Source organism: Triturus cristatus, chromosome 2_2, assembly GCF_964204655.1.
Source record: "Triturus cristatus chromosome 2_2, aTriCri1.1, whole genome shotgun sequence".
Classification (NCBI taxonomy): domain Eukaryota; kingdom Metazoa; phylum Chordata; class Amphibia; order Caudata; family Salamandridae; genus Triturus; species Triturus cristatus.
In genome coordinates, this window is record NC_140582.1 from 734,243,867 (window position 1) to 734,259,138 (window position 15,272).

The following is a 15,272-nucleotide window of genomic DNA, read 5'->3' on the forward strand; positions in this document are numbered from 1 at the left end:
GCATTTTAGACTACAATAAGCACATGGGTGGTGTTGATAGAGTAGATCAGAGGTTGGAACCTTACACTGCTATTCGTAAGGCTTATGTTTGGTATAAGAAGTCCTCCCTGGACCGAAAACAAGCATCCTGGGACAGGTTTCAGAGTATGTCACCCTTCCTCAGCCAGGCTAGCTTGAATCCAGTGGCACACTGAGCAAGGGACCCACGTCTTGGCATGCCCATCCCACTTAGGGGGAAAAGTGTTACAGCAAACAATTGATGGACGGAATGCTGACAAAAAGCAAATATTCTCCCCCAGTCAAAGGATCTGGGTTAAATCCATTATTATTTTGCCCACTATGCCACCCCAGTTTGGACCCAGCCATATGCAAGTCAGTCTTGACCCTGTACCACATGGAAACAGTTGAGACCGAACTGCCAGGCCAGGTCCTCCCTGCACCGGAAACAAGCATCCTGGGACCGGTTTCAGGGTATGTCACCCTTCTTCAGCCAGGCTCGCTTCAATCCAGTTGCACAATGAGCAAGGGACCCACGTCTGGGCATACCCATCCCACTTAGGATGAAAAGTGTTACAGCAAACAATTGATGGAAGGAATGCTGACAATGCAAACATTCTCCCCTAGTCAAAAGATTTGGGTTAAATCCATTGTCCTTTTGCCCACTATGCCACCCCAGTTTGGACCCAGCCATATGCAAATCAGTCTTGACCCTGTGCCCCATGGGAACAGTCCAGACCGAAGTGCCAGGCCAGGTCCTCCCTGGACCAGAAACAAGCATCCTGGGACCGCTTTCAGGGTATGTCACCCCACTTCAGCCAGGCTAGCTTGAGTCCAGTGGCACAGTGAGCAAAGGACCCACGTCTGGGCATACCCATCCCACTTAAGGCGAAAGGTGTTACAGCAAACAATTGATGGACGGAATGCTGACAATGCAAACAGTCTCCCCAATCAAAAGATCTGGGTTAAATCCATTGTTCTTTTGCACACTACGCCACCCAAGTTTGGACCCAGCCATATGCAAATCAGTCTTGACCCTGTGTCCCATGGGAACAGTCCAGACCGACTTGCCAGGCCCGGTCCTCCCTGGACCGAAAACAAGCATCCTGGGACAGGTTTCAGGGTATGTCACCCTTCCTCAGCCAGGCTAGCTTGAATCCAGTGGCACACTGAGCAAGGGACCCACGTCTGGGCATGCCCATCCCACTTAGGGCGAAAAGTGTTACAGCAAACAATTGATGGACGGAATGCTGACAAAGCAAATATTCTCCCCCAGTCAAAGGATCTGGGTTAAATCCATTATTATTTTGCCCACTATGCCACCCCAGTTTGGACCCAGCCATATGCAAGTCAGTCTTGACCCTGTGCCCCATGGAAACAGTTGAGACCGAACTGCCAGGCCAGGTCCTCCCTTCACCGGAAACAAGCATCCTGGGACCGGTTTCAGGGTATGTCACCCTTCTTCAGCCAGGCTCGCTTTAATCCAGTTGCACAATGAGCAAGGGACCCACGTCTGGGCATACCCATCCCACTTCGGATGAAAAGTGTTACAGCAAACAATTGATGGAAGGAATGCTGACAATGCAAACATTCTCCCCTAGTCCAAAGATTTGGGTTAAATCCATTGTTCTTTTGCCCACTATGCCACCCCAGTTTGTACCCAGCCATATGCAAATCAGTCTTGACCCTGTGCCCCATGGGAACAGTCTAGACCGAAGTGCCAGGCCAGGTCCTCCCTGGACCAGAAACAAGCATCCTGGGACCGCTTTCAGGGTATGTCACCCTTCTTCAGCAAGGCTAGCTTGGGTCCAGTGGTACAGTGAGCAAGGGACCCACGTCTGGGCATACCCATCCCACTTAAGGCGAAAGGTGTTACAGCAAACAATTGATGGACGGAATGCTTACAATGCAAACATTCTCCCCAGTCAAAAGATCTGGGTTAAATCCATTGTTCTTTTGCACACTACGCCACTGAAGTTTGGATCCAGCAATATGCAAATCAGTCTTGACCCTGTGCCACATGGGAACAGTCCAGACCGAACTGCCAGGCCAGGTCCTCCCTGGACTGAAAATAAGCATCCTGGGACCGGTTTCAGGGTATGTCACCCTTCTTCAGCCAGGCTAGCTTGAATCCAGTGGCACAGTGAGCATGGGACCCACGCCTGGGCATACTCATCCAACTGAGGGCAAAAAGTGTTACAGCAAACAATTGATGGACGGAATGCTGACAATGCAAACATTCTCCCCCAGTCAAAAGATCTGGGTTAAATCCATCGTTCTTTTGCTCACTACGCCACCCCAGTTTGGACACAGCCATTTGCAAATCAGTCTTGACCTTGTGCCCCATGGGAACAGTCCAGACCAACCTGCCAGGCCAGGTCATCCCTGGACCGGAAACAAGCATCCTGGGACCGGTTTCAGGGTATGTCACCCTTCTTCAGCCAGGCTAGCTTGAATCCAGTGGCACAGTGAGCAAGGGACCCATGTCTGGGCTTCCCCATCCCACTTATGGCAAAAAGTGTTACAGCAAATAATTGATGGGTGTAATGCTGACAATACAAACATTCTCCCCCAGTCAAAAGATCTGGGTTAAATCCATAGTTCTTTTGCCCACTACGCCACCCCAGTTTGGACCCAGCCATATGCAAATCAGTCTTGACCCTGTACACCATGGGAACAGTCCAGACCGAACTACCAGGCCAGGTCCTCCCTGGGCCGGAAACAAGCATTCTGGGAGCCGTTTCAGGGTAGGTCACCCTTCTTCAGCCAGGCTAGCTTGAATCCAGTAGCACAGTGAGCAATGGACCTACTTCTGGGCATACCCATCCCACTTAGGGCAAAAGTGTTACAGCAAACAATTGATAGACGGAATGCTGACAATGCAAACATTCTCCCCCAGTCAAAAGATCTGGGTTAAATCCATTGTTCTTTTGCCACCCCAGTTTCGATCCAGACATATGCAAATCAGTCTTGACCCTGTGCCACATGGGAACAGTCCAGACCGAACTGCTAGGCCAGGTCCCTGCTTTGTACAGAGCATTGTTTACAATGTATCTGTTTTCTTTCTTGATACAGCTACTCCTTCTGGTTGACCACCTACTAGGCAGTGGTTAGCAGCCTGGCTGGTTGTCGTTCAGGAGCAGGAAGAGGAAGAAGAGGAGTCAGCTGCTGCTTCACAGGGCCTCAGAGAGCCGCCAGGCCCTCCAGCCACCCAACACGGACAAGTGCTGTTGCAGCTGCCCGTCAAATCACCACTGCTGCCTCCCTTGCACCCAGACTGCCTTTTCCAGTGCCATGCCCTGCAAAGGCTGGCATGTCTAGAAAGTCAAACAGCATGCAATGAGAGGCACCTCAAGAAGTTTCTGACCTGTGTGTAGTGCCCAATTCTTAAGCCCCCTTTTTTACTATTTGTTTTGGTGGGAGGGACTTGTTGTGGGTGGAGAGGGTGGGAATTGGGATGGGAGTGAGCTGGACTGTTTTTTTTTACTTTCAGCTTTGACATTTGGACAGTGATTGGGGATCGGGAGATTTGTTTGTGGAGAGCGGTGGGCCAATTGTGCATAGAAAGGGTGAGTTTTATTGTTGAAAATAATTAAAGGGTAATAAATAATTATTTTATTTTATGTATGCCTCAAATAATTTTTAGGATCTTTTAGTCTTCACTGCTGCATTTTAACACAGCCTGTGTTTTAAAAAAATACCTTTAAAAAGTGTATACAAGTTAGTTATACAGTACAATTGTCATCTATAACTATATTGACCATGAGAGAGGGATTGCCATTGCCTACAATATTCCATAGTTCTCTTACCTGAATAGATAAAGCAAGGGAAGCTACCTCTCTTAGTCTTCTGACTGAAGGGTTTCCAAAGGTGCCATCTTATGGTGATGGTAGCAGTAGCAGGCTATTGCGCTAACAGGGAAGAAATCAAAAGCGAGGTCCCACTCTAACCTCAATGAGATCGAACTGTAGGATTAATCAAAGTATTATCCATCACAGGGAACTATATTGAATGAAAACTCACAGCTAGTGGGTTATATTATTTATATCATAACTTTAGAAAGATTGAGAACAGACTACCACCATGACACAACAAAGAAAACCTGATATGATAGCAAAAAGTAGCAACAGTAACTTCTTTTGAGCAATGTGGAACGAGCATTTAATTAAAACTAAACTTACAAAATCTTCGAATCAGGAGGAGTGGAACCAGAGGCAGATGCAGCATAACACAAGGCCTTGAATTATGACATTGACGAATGATGTTCTTCTATATCTAAAATATGGATAACTTTTATTTGTGGTTGGGAAAATAAGATCAGTGCGGGCTATTGCTCAGGTAATAGAGGATCCCTCAGTGAGTTGGTGTCGCTTTCACTACATTTGTGCCACCAACTGTGTGATCGATTCATGGTGTAAATTAAGTTATACCTCAATAAATCACACAGCCCGGGGGAAGAGGGTTAGTGGTTTGATGAATGGATGGGAAAGGGGATTTGGGGAAAGGTGTGACAAAGACAAACTCTACACAGGGACAATATTCATCTGGGCGATGAGCAGAACATCATCATCAATCTCATGTGAAAAGAAATGAAGGAATGAGTATGACGCATTTCATTTAAATGCATTGCAAACAATCCTTCAGCCCCAGAGACCCACATTATTATTATATATCCATGTTCTGTCATTTAGGTTTGAAAAATGCAAATTATGGAGGAGTGAAGTGAACCCACATAGATTCTAAAAAATTATTCTTAAAAGAAAAATTATCCTTGATTGCCATATTGGGCAGTTCATCCGCATTCTTATCTGATTGTCCGTTAATCTTAAGTGCCTGCCTAAAGTGTTCCGGTAAGGTAAGCAGACAGTACATTTGTGCCACTGGTTTTCTTATGTCGAAATTTCAGTGCTTGAGTTTTTGCTGGCTTGTAAGTGAATAATTAACAGACACTTGTTAGAGTGCAAACATTCACCTAAACAGGTATCTTGGCATTCGACTCCGATGTCTCTCCTGATCGCTTGCTGATGCTATGGAAATAGGATTTTGCTGTTGTCCTGATGGCTTGTTCTAATGCCCCCATAACTCATGCTACTAGTTGAATGAATCTCACCTCTTTGTCTCTGTGTGTGTACTGTTCATGTAGTGTTAAATGAAAAAAGGATGGGAAACGAGTCACAGAGATGCCAGTAAGCCCATCAGAGATCACCTGCACCTTGCAGTAGCAGGTTTGTTCCATAGTTTTTGCATTTGAACCTCAGGCTACAACCTAATTCGGAGCCATAGCCCTTGTCCCTGCTCCACCTCAGTTTTCTCTGGAGTAGAATCACAGGAAAAAGTAGATGTGTAAATAAGAGAGCATGTCTGTGCAGGATTGGTTGAAAGAAGGCTACAAGGAACTCAATTCAAAGAGAATCACAATTCGTTACGTTCAAAGTTACACATTTCTACCAACACTCACAAAGTTCCTTAACCTACTTTACTGAGTGCACATTCATTAGCCACCTAGAGAGAAAGTGAATGGAATGCTTCTAACTAGGTGCACTAAATATTTTCCTGCAGGGAAAAATAAATGTGCATTTTCCCTTTGTCTTAAAACTTCCAACCTTAAAATCTCCTTTTACTTTATAATGTCTCTCTCTTTTCTTTCCATGTTCTGCATGACTACTCTCTCTGAGCACAGTCTACTATAAATCATGTGCATGTTTGCCATTAATCCTTATTATTGTATTTTCCTGCAAATTGTCCACACCTTGTTTAAACAATCACAACTTATCCTTTGAAACTCATAGCCCTGCAATTTAGCAATGCCTAATCTTCTGTAGATCATCTATTAGTACCTCAATCTAATGCATGGATTACCGCCTCCCACTAAAGGTCACACCTAACTCCTAATAATTAGATCTACCATATAGAGAAATAATTAAATGCATGATAGGGTTTCTTTAAGAGAACAAGACTAATTCCAATAAGTAAAAATAATCAAAACAAAACTACTTGACCTGAGTTCTGAGCAGCTTGCTGTGTGGCGTAACATGCTATAATACCTCTTTTATGGGGTAGTAAGTCCTATATAAATGTAGTTGCAATACAGTACAGTATATAACCTTTCTGCCTCATACTAACACTAATTACATGACACTCAGTGGTTGGGCAGTCAATTGTGGCCCATACGGACTGCATAATAATTTCTTTATACTTCCTGACACTTTCACACTCACTTAAGACAAAACTGCTATGGTTCAGGTCCACCACATTGTAATATACCTGTTCACTGCATTAAACTATCTATTACAAACTGAACAGGCATGGAACAACTGAAGAGACCTACCACATACCTCTGGCCAATGGGGGATTTTAATTCAGTCCACCGCTGTGGGTCCCAAATAGCTACATACAATGACCACTTTTGGTATCTCACAATGATCATAAGACATAGGATGAAAGTAAAAAAGTCCATCCCAGCAGATGTCTGATCTATGTCTCCCTCCAAACTATGCCTGCACAGGACCATAAACTTTACACTTCAATCAAGATATCTCAGAATTGAAAACCTAGTGCAGTAGCCAGCTCAGTAGACTGTGAAAATAAGAAATACCATAAGGGATCTGCAGGGCTCAAAGTTGCCAGCTTACTAAAAACCATAAACAGCATGCCTGTTTCTCACACTTCTTCATCCATCACAATGCTAAGTGCTGTGTCCCATAACACAATAACGAAACCTCAGTGGTCATCATACATGACATAGAAACACTTCCCACATAGCATTAATACAACATCCTTTCACCCACAAACCTGGCACAATGTAGCATGATACCGATGTAGGCAAGCGCTTGAATGCCCTGCTTAGTGGTACTAATCTCTATACAATGCAATACAATATGGGGTAACCTAATTCCTCTGGGTAGAGATCCCAGCTATACAGAACTCTGTATACTGGGAATAGGAGGCCACATGAAAAGTCACATTTACCTTCTCAGAAGTACACCTTGAAGTCAGCACCTGCACAGCTGTCCAGGCATACTCTTGAAAATATTTTTTTTTAAAGTTTGCTCAGGCTGAGGCAGTGTTCTCTTATCTAGTGTACTGGACTTGGATGCTGATAATTGTTCTAGGGTTCCCAGAACAGGTTAATAATTATCCGTTATTTTTTGTACAGCTTGTACATGGACTGTCCAGTGTGTCGGACACAGTGACTTCTTTTTTAACACATTTACAGGACCTTCTACACTGTGCTGGATGTCTGAGAATATTGTACGACATGCCATAGATTGCCCATACAGATTACCAAGTTTGTGGACATAAAGTAGTGGATCTTTCATTATGGATAATTTTTGTGCTGCAGCCTGCATAACCATATTTGTACAATGTGCTCCACAATGGACATAAAGAGCAAGTGATGTTCATCGTGGTATTTCCCTGCCATTTTTGCTGCACCATCATATGTTTGTCCTCTCAGATTTGACAGAGAAAGGCCATGACAGCATAACACATATTTTACAGTTGTAGCAATTGCAGTACCAGTGGTATTATCATCCTAATACATCAAATAAAATCCTCTTGAGGGCACAGATCTTGGCAAGTGTAACGAATACAAAAGCTTTCTTGTTCTTGACTAGACATATCCTGTGTATCTGCAACAATTACTGCGTCACCAAGATTTTTATGAATTTGATGCAAAATTGCATAGGACAATAACTGAAGAACTTCATTTTGGATGTCTGGGCTGAGATATTCTGCTCGATTTGCTGTAATTCACTGTTTCAAAGAAGATACATCCTCTGCTCATGAAATTGAGAGAAATTCCTATCACTGCCATCATGACCTTGAAGTACAAGGCCTTGTTTTGCCATATGAGCTTTGCCATGTATGACTGTGTTACGACAAAGCCAGACTTATTTCTGTTATTGTTGGAATTGCTATGATAACTGTTGATTGATTATCCTCTTTTATACTGTACTAGTGACTGCATATGAATGAGCATAACTGTTCTGATGCTTTTTGAACCTTACTATTGACTTCTTACAGTTGGTGTAACTGTTGCTGCAAAATGCTTCCTCTGTGTCCTTCGAAAGCTCAGTTAATTTCAGTGATTTAGACTTTGCACAGTGAAAACATAGCACTCCTGCCACTCTATTGATGTAATGGAGCCAGGGGAAATCCTGTAACCATCTTTTTTAAATGCAGCATGTGTTTTTCTTCATTTGTTACTGTTTTACAGTGATTTGAATGAGCAATGTGCTCTCATTCGATTGGTTTGGTGCCACTGTGCTTCGTAGTGTTTCCTCGTTATTCTGAAGACTGGTTGTTGTTGTAGAAGAACTGTTCCTTGATTTGTCTGAGGCAGTGACAACTCTACAAAATGTTACTTGATATTTCTAAATCTGCAGCTCTAACTCTATACTGAATTGTATACTGTAGCTCCGGCATATTATTGCAATGAATTGTGTTAGTTTCTGAGTTGTCTGAATATAGGTTCACTTCACATGGCTGTTTCTTTGCAAAGAATTTCCACATGTCCATTCTAAGAAAAGAGGCACATATAATCTTGTAGCAGTTGCAGTTGGGTACCTTACAGAATAATTAGCAGCAGTTCAAAAGTTGCAATCAGACTTTTGTGTGCAACCTCACATGTAATCAACACAGGGCGTGTTAGGGGCAAAACCTTCCTCCAGTGTAAGGATCCTCTCCCAATGTAGTGTGACAGTAAGGGGAAGTGATGTGTGTGCAAAGGCTTCCTAGAAGGTCTATCCAGCTGCTTTATAACTAGGGGTGGGTGAAGAATTCTGCTTCGTCGGTGGAGTTTGCAGAGTTTTGCCCACTTCGCACTCCAAGCGGAGTTCCACAAAACTCCGCGAAGTGACACAGAGCAAAGGTTTTTCTCTTGCGCGGAACAACAACATTAAGTTGGTGAGTGAGAAAAATAACACACTAGACCTCCTCCTGGCATGATTTCTCAATGAGAGTGATCGCTGCAAGTCTCGACCGCTTGTATTGAGAAATCTGCTGCTCACGTTGAGAAAGCTGCCGTTCGAGTAGAATATCTACTTGAGCGTCAGAAAGAAGTAGTGCTCTTTAGTGTGACACATAACATCGTTTGCAATGATTTTGTGTGAAACAAACTCCCAGAGCTAAAAATCAGTATAAGCAGGGTGACTTACTACACTCCTCCACTCAAGGATCTCTGCAGAGCATGGTGGAGATTTTTCAGCACTGTGTCGAGTTCCTTGGAGCAGAACTCTGCAAACTCCACCCAGGCATATTTATAACACCATCAGATTTGCACAGCAAGAAGAACATTCTAGTCAGCATCTTGCCTGACTAAAGTGTTTCAGCAATACATAAGAAACTGCAGTGTATATTTTACAGTGGCAGAGGAACCTAGCTGAAAAATCTCCTTTAGCTGAAGATACAGGCAATGTGGTCAAGCAGGTTTCCCAAATTATTTTTGTACCTGTGGCAAAAATGAATCTGTTAGGTAACATCATATTACATTTTAAGGCTTTTGATTTTGGTCAGGGTAATATAAGTACAGTACTATAGAATTGTTCAGTACGCAACATAGAAAGAGAAAATGCACAAATGATGTGATGCTGGGAAAGGAAATGCATTATCACATTTTGACCAAAAATCCAAACAGATTGGCAAAAAAAGTATTCATTTTTTACACTGGACACAACACTATAGTGCACTTACTTATTAGAGGTAGTAGTAGTAGCAGAAGGTCTCTTTTGCGATTATGTTAATCAACTCGCTAACTGTAACTTGTAGGTCTGACTAAATACTGGATTCTGGTGGTTCTGCAATTGCTTCTTATCAGGGACTCTGGAGATTTACCATCAGGTAATAGTTCAGGTGCACTCAAGCTCTGTCTGTGAACTTGGTGTTGGAAGAGGCACTGGTTAGTCAAGGGAGGCACAAAGATGGTCCTGCACGTGTGTGCGCATGTGTATGTGTGTGTACTGTGAACATGTGACACATGTATGGTATAAGATTCTGTGTGTGTGTGTTTGACTATTGAAGTCAGATCCGTTTTGGAAGCCTCTAGTTTGGCAGGGCACACACAAGATGGAGAGCAAGAATGGAATTTTTGTTATGGAATAGTTCATTATAGAAGGAACCAAATGACTTCTCATTTGTTGCTGTGGTACATTATGCCTTGAGAATTTCACCCCCTCTTTCTATAACTGTGTTCTGCACTTCGGCTGGTGATTTGTGTCGTATGCACCGCGTAATGTGGTTCGAGTTTACTAAGAGTAAATATCACATATATGTAAATCTGTAACTTTTAGGAAGTGTGAAGAGGGATATCTGGCAGCAGAAAGAGAGAATTTTATTTGAGTTTTGGCCAGCTATCAGTAAAGAACATTTTTTTGTAGTGACAAAAACACAAAGAGGAAGTAAAGCCGGCACTTACTGACCAAAGAAAAGCAAGGAAATGAGAGTGACAATGAAGCCAACCAATGGTCGGGCTCTCAGGCCCCTAGGTAAACAAAATGTCTCAGAAGAAACCTAAAGTGTAGGGTGTGGGTGGACGGTCGGACGGGGCAAACTGTCAAAGAGGTGAAAGTTCTTGCCAATTATACTGAAGGACATTAAAAAATTGATAGTGCCATCCAAAACATTTGTGAAATGCTTGAGGGGAAACAGCCTTTACCTTACAGCCTTTACCACACAGTCTTTACCACAAAGGTAAGCTTTTTTCCAATAAATAAGATACTTTTCATGTTATGTGACTCCTTGTGTGCTCATGACGAGCTGGGCTCGTCATGGCACACAGTCGCCGTGTGCTCATGACGAGCCCAGCTCGTCATGACACCCACCCACGGGGGAAGCGCTGGCGCTCCTACCGTGGGTGGTCGATCAGCGTTTTCCCTGCCTCCCCCCGTGCCCCCCTCCGAGTCATCAATGACGTCAGCGCGCGAGGCGCGCTGTTGTCATTGGAGGTTTCCCTTTGTTTACCAACGCACAGGAAGCCATTTGCTTCCTGCGCGTCGGTGAACAAAGAGGTAAGTTATGGGGCTGGGGAGGGGGGATATAAACGAAAGAGGCATTGGGGAAAGGAATTGTGCGATCGTGCAGCAGGAATGCCCACTAGTGCCAGGGATTTTTTTACATTTTTTTATTTGGGCACTGTGTGTTGGTTGGGGGAGCGGCCCCTTGGGCAAGGGTCGCTCCCCCTGTTGGGGGCATATGTTTTGGCTTCGGTTGCCACCCTGGGGGGGCAGAACATTTTTTGGGCCCATAAAATCGGCTCACTGGGCCAATGTGCAGGGGACTGACCCCTTGGGCAAGGGTTGCTCCCCTTTTGGGGGCCTACATTTTTGCTTTGTTTGCCCCCCTGGGAGGGGGCCGAATTAAATTTAAAAAAATGTATTCGGCCCACTGGGCCAATTGAATAAATGTAGTGAGGAGTGGCCCCTTGGGCAAGGGTCACTCCCCTTTTTGGGGCATACATTTTGGCTTTGTCTGCCCCCGGGGGGGTGGGCAGTTTTAGTTTTATTAAAATAAATCGGCCCACTGGGCTAATTTAATAAATGTACTGCGGAGTGGCCGCTTGGGCAAGGTTCACTCCCCTTTGGGGGCCAATATTGTATGCCCATGAAGTTCGGTTTTGTTTGGGGGAGTGGCCCCTTAGACAAGGGTTGCTTCCCTTATGGGGGCTATGTTTTAGGCTTTGTCTGCCCCCCTTGGTGGGGCAGATTTTCTTTATTAATAAAAAAAATGCCCACTGGACCACCAGGGATTGTTTAGTGGGGAGTGGCCCCTTGGGCAAGGGTCACTCCCCTTTGAGGGCTTAAGGTTTTGGCTGTCTGCCCCCATGGAGGGGCAGATTTCGCCATTTTTAGGTGGAGCATTTGAGACCTCCTGTATATTCTTTAGTATTTACTTATATGTTTTTTATGGTTTGTGTGCCTTGGAGATCAGCCCTAGGACTTGTATGCTTCCGCTTAGAGACTTTTCTTTCTGATCAACTGACTCTATTTAACTTTTTTGATAGAAAACGACCAGCAGAGGTCAGTAAAATACCAAAATCACTTCTGCATTCTCTAGTTTTCAGTCCATAGAAATTGTCTTCCACGAGCACCCATAGACAATAATATTTTTTTTAAATCTTGTATTGTCAATGATATGATCACCGAAAGCCCATATTTTTCATATTAAAAACAGAGCATTGGACTATACCATTTCCCGCTGAAAGGCAATATTTCTCCCTGTGTGTTCCAATACTTGGCGTGTCATGTAGTTTGGTGCTTACTTTCCCTCCATGTCAAAGCACAGCAAATGTTTCAGGGGAAAGGTCCAAAAGGCGAGACCGATTGCATTGCAAATGCTTGTCTAATGTAGGGCCCACTAGGCCACCAGGGAGTTATTTGAGGAGAGTGACCCCTTGGGTAAGGGTCACTCCTTTGGGGTCAATCTTTGCGGCTGTGTCTGCCCCGCAGGGGGCCAGATGGCCATGTTTTTTCAAAATTGGGCCCACTAGACCACCAGTGAGTTTTTTGTGGGGCGTGGCCCCTTGGGCAAGGGTTGCTCCCATTTGGTGAGCATTGATTTGGCCGTTTCTGCCACCCTGAGGGGCAGATCGGCTGATTTGTTTATTTGTTGGGCCACTAGGCCACCCGGGTTTTTTTTTTATGTTGTTGAGCGGCCCCTTGGACAAGGGTCGCTCCCTTTTATGGGAGGCTGATTGTGGTCATTTCTGCCCTCTTTGGGTGGCAGAATAGCAGTATGTTTTTAGGCCCATCTGTCCTCAAGAGGGGCAGAAGCCACTAGCTACCTGCGTTTTCTTTTTAATTTTTGTGTTTGGGAGTGGCCTCAAGGGCAAGGGTTGTTCCCCTTTTATGGGGTGAATATTTTATTTATACTCTTACGCTCACCTACCCCTTAGCTTGGCTAGTGGATTGTGTGTGGACTGGTGCATTATTTGCATATGTGATTTTAATGTTTTTTTCTTCTTTTTATTCTAGTGTAAAGCTTTTGATTCCTGTTCGCGATTTCGACAGTGGTGTTCTGCAGTTTTGCATAGTTGCATTTTTTTGGTAAGAAAATCATTTTTGTTGTATATACTCCAAATTAGTATTTTTGTCATGTATGAATGAATTTTTTTGTAAGTGGTGTCATAATGGCAGCTTATTTAGTTTTGTGCATGGAATTCTTTGCGATGTGTTTTGCATTGTCTTATGTGTAATTTTCTTTTCTCTTCCTTTTTTAGTGGGATATTGTTGATCCATACTGTGCAGAGTAGGTGGTGGTGAATTTATCTACTGGCAAGTGAGTGGTATCGTTTTGGAGTATATAGGTATTTCTGATAAAGGTGCATTTTGTTTATTGTTATTTTACAAAGTGTTTGTTGTTGTTGACTTGTTTGACAAGTTACTTTTATTAGTAAGCAGTATAGCTAGCCGTAGAATGACTGCTCAGCAGGTGGTTGGTGTGCTTCTTGAATCTTCCTCTGAGCAGGATTATGAGACTGACAGTGCGTCTGAGGGAGAGGAGGGAGGGGAAGATTCAGGCAGTGAGTTTTCTCTCCACATGGAATCATCGGATGATGAAGGTACTCTCAGTGCAGATGAAGCTACTCTCAGTGCGGATGAAGTGCCTGTTTTTGAGGAGGATACTGCGGTGGCGATGGTGCAAGAGGCATCTGGATTGCAGCCTGAGACTGCTAGGCTTCCTACTGGAAGTGCTGGACTCTGGGTTAATCCAAACATGGTGCAGCCGGTGTTGCCTGCCTTTAGTGGTGATGCAGGGTGTAGAGTGGATTGTGAACATTTTTTGCCTATACAGATTTTTCAGTTGTTTATGGATGATGTATTTTTGCGTGAGATTGTTGAGCAGACTAATTTGTATGCTGAACAGTTTTTGAGGGACAACAGTGACAAACTTAGGCCCCACTCTAGACCTACCCTGTGGACTCCCACAAATTTGGAAGAGATGAAGAAGTTTTTGGGTTTGACTTTATTGATGGGTTTGATAAGGAAGCCGTCCATGGCTTCATTTTGGTCTACCAGTCCCTTGATGGCAACGGCCATATTTCCTGCAGTTATGACTCGGGATCGGTATTTGCTTTTGCTACGGATGCTGCATTTTGTTGATAATTCTTTGGCGTTGCCACGAGATCACACTGACTGTGACCGTCATTTTAAGATTTGGCCTGTTCTTGATCACTTTGTAGATCGATTTTCAGAGATCTATACTCCAGGGAAAGAAATATCTATTGATGAGTCTTTGGTCTTGTTCAAGGGCCGTTTGGTTTTTAGGCAGTACATCCCTAGCAAGAGGGCACGCTATGGAATTAAGCTGTATATGTTGTCTGATTGTATGACAGGATATGTTTTTAATTTCCGTGTGTACACTGGTAGGGATTCCACTATTGACCCCCATGGTTGTCCGTCCACTTTTGGAGTTTCTGAGAAAATTGTGTGGGATCTTGCTAGAGGACTGTTTAACAGAGGCCACCATTTGTACCTTGATAACTTCTACACTGCTGTGCAATTGTTTAAGGAATTGTTCAAAGTGGACACTTTTGCTTGTGGCACAATCCGCTCTAACCGTAAAGGTTATCCAAAAGAGCTTGTTTGCAGAAAACTTCAGAGGGGACAGTGCAGTTCCTTGCATAGTGATGAACTACTAGCTGTGAAATTTGTGGACAGGAGGGATGTGTACATGCTGACTACCATCCATGATGAGAGTACTTAACCTGTGGCTGTTTGGGGTCAGATTTCGGAAATGCGCAAACCTGTGTGCATTTTAGACTACAATAAGCACATGGGTGGTGTTGATAGAGTAGATCAGAGGTTGGAACCTTACACTGCTATTCGTAAGGCTTATGTTTGGTATAAGAAGTTGGCCATCCATCTCTTTAATTTAGCAACTTTCAATGCTTTTGTTGTGTTCAAGGAGTGTTCTCCTGCATCAAATTTGACTTTTGTTCAGTTTCAGCAATCTGTGATAGGCAGCCTTGTTGTTGTGGAACAGGCAAGTGTTCCTAGAGTTGGAGTGGTGCCCGCGTCAGGCAAGGGCCCAAAACATAGTGAGGAGACATCAACATTACCTATCAAAAAATGTTTTGGGCCCTTGCCTGTAGCGGGTTCTTGGGCCTCCCACACAACTGAGGCACCATTTTTACCGGGAGACCTGGGGGAATGCTGGGTGGTGGGAAATTTGTGTGAGCCCAGTGATGCCACAACTTTCCTACACAAATATATGTGAAAAAGTGCTTATTTCAGCTAAAATTGAGAGTTGCAGGGGATTCTGGGTAAGGAAACGTTGGG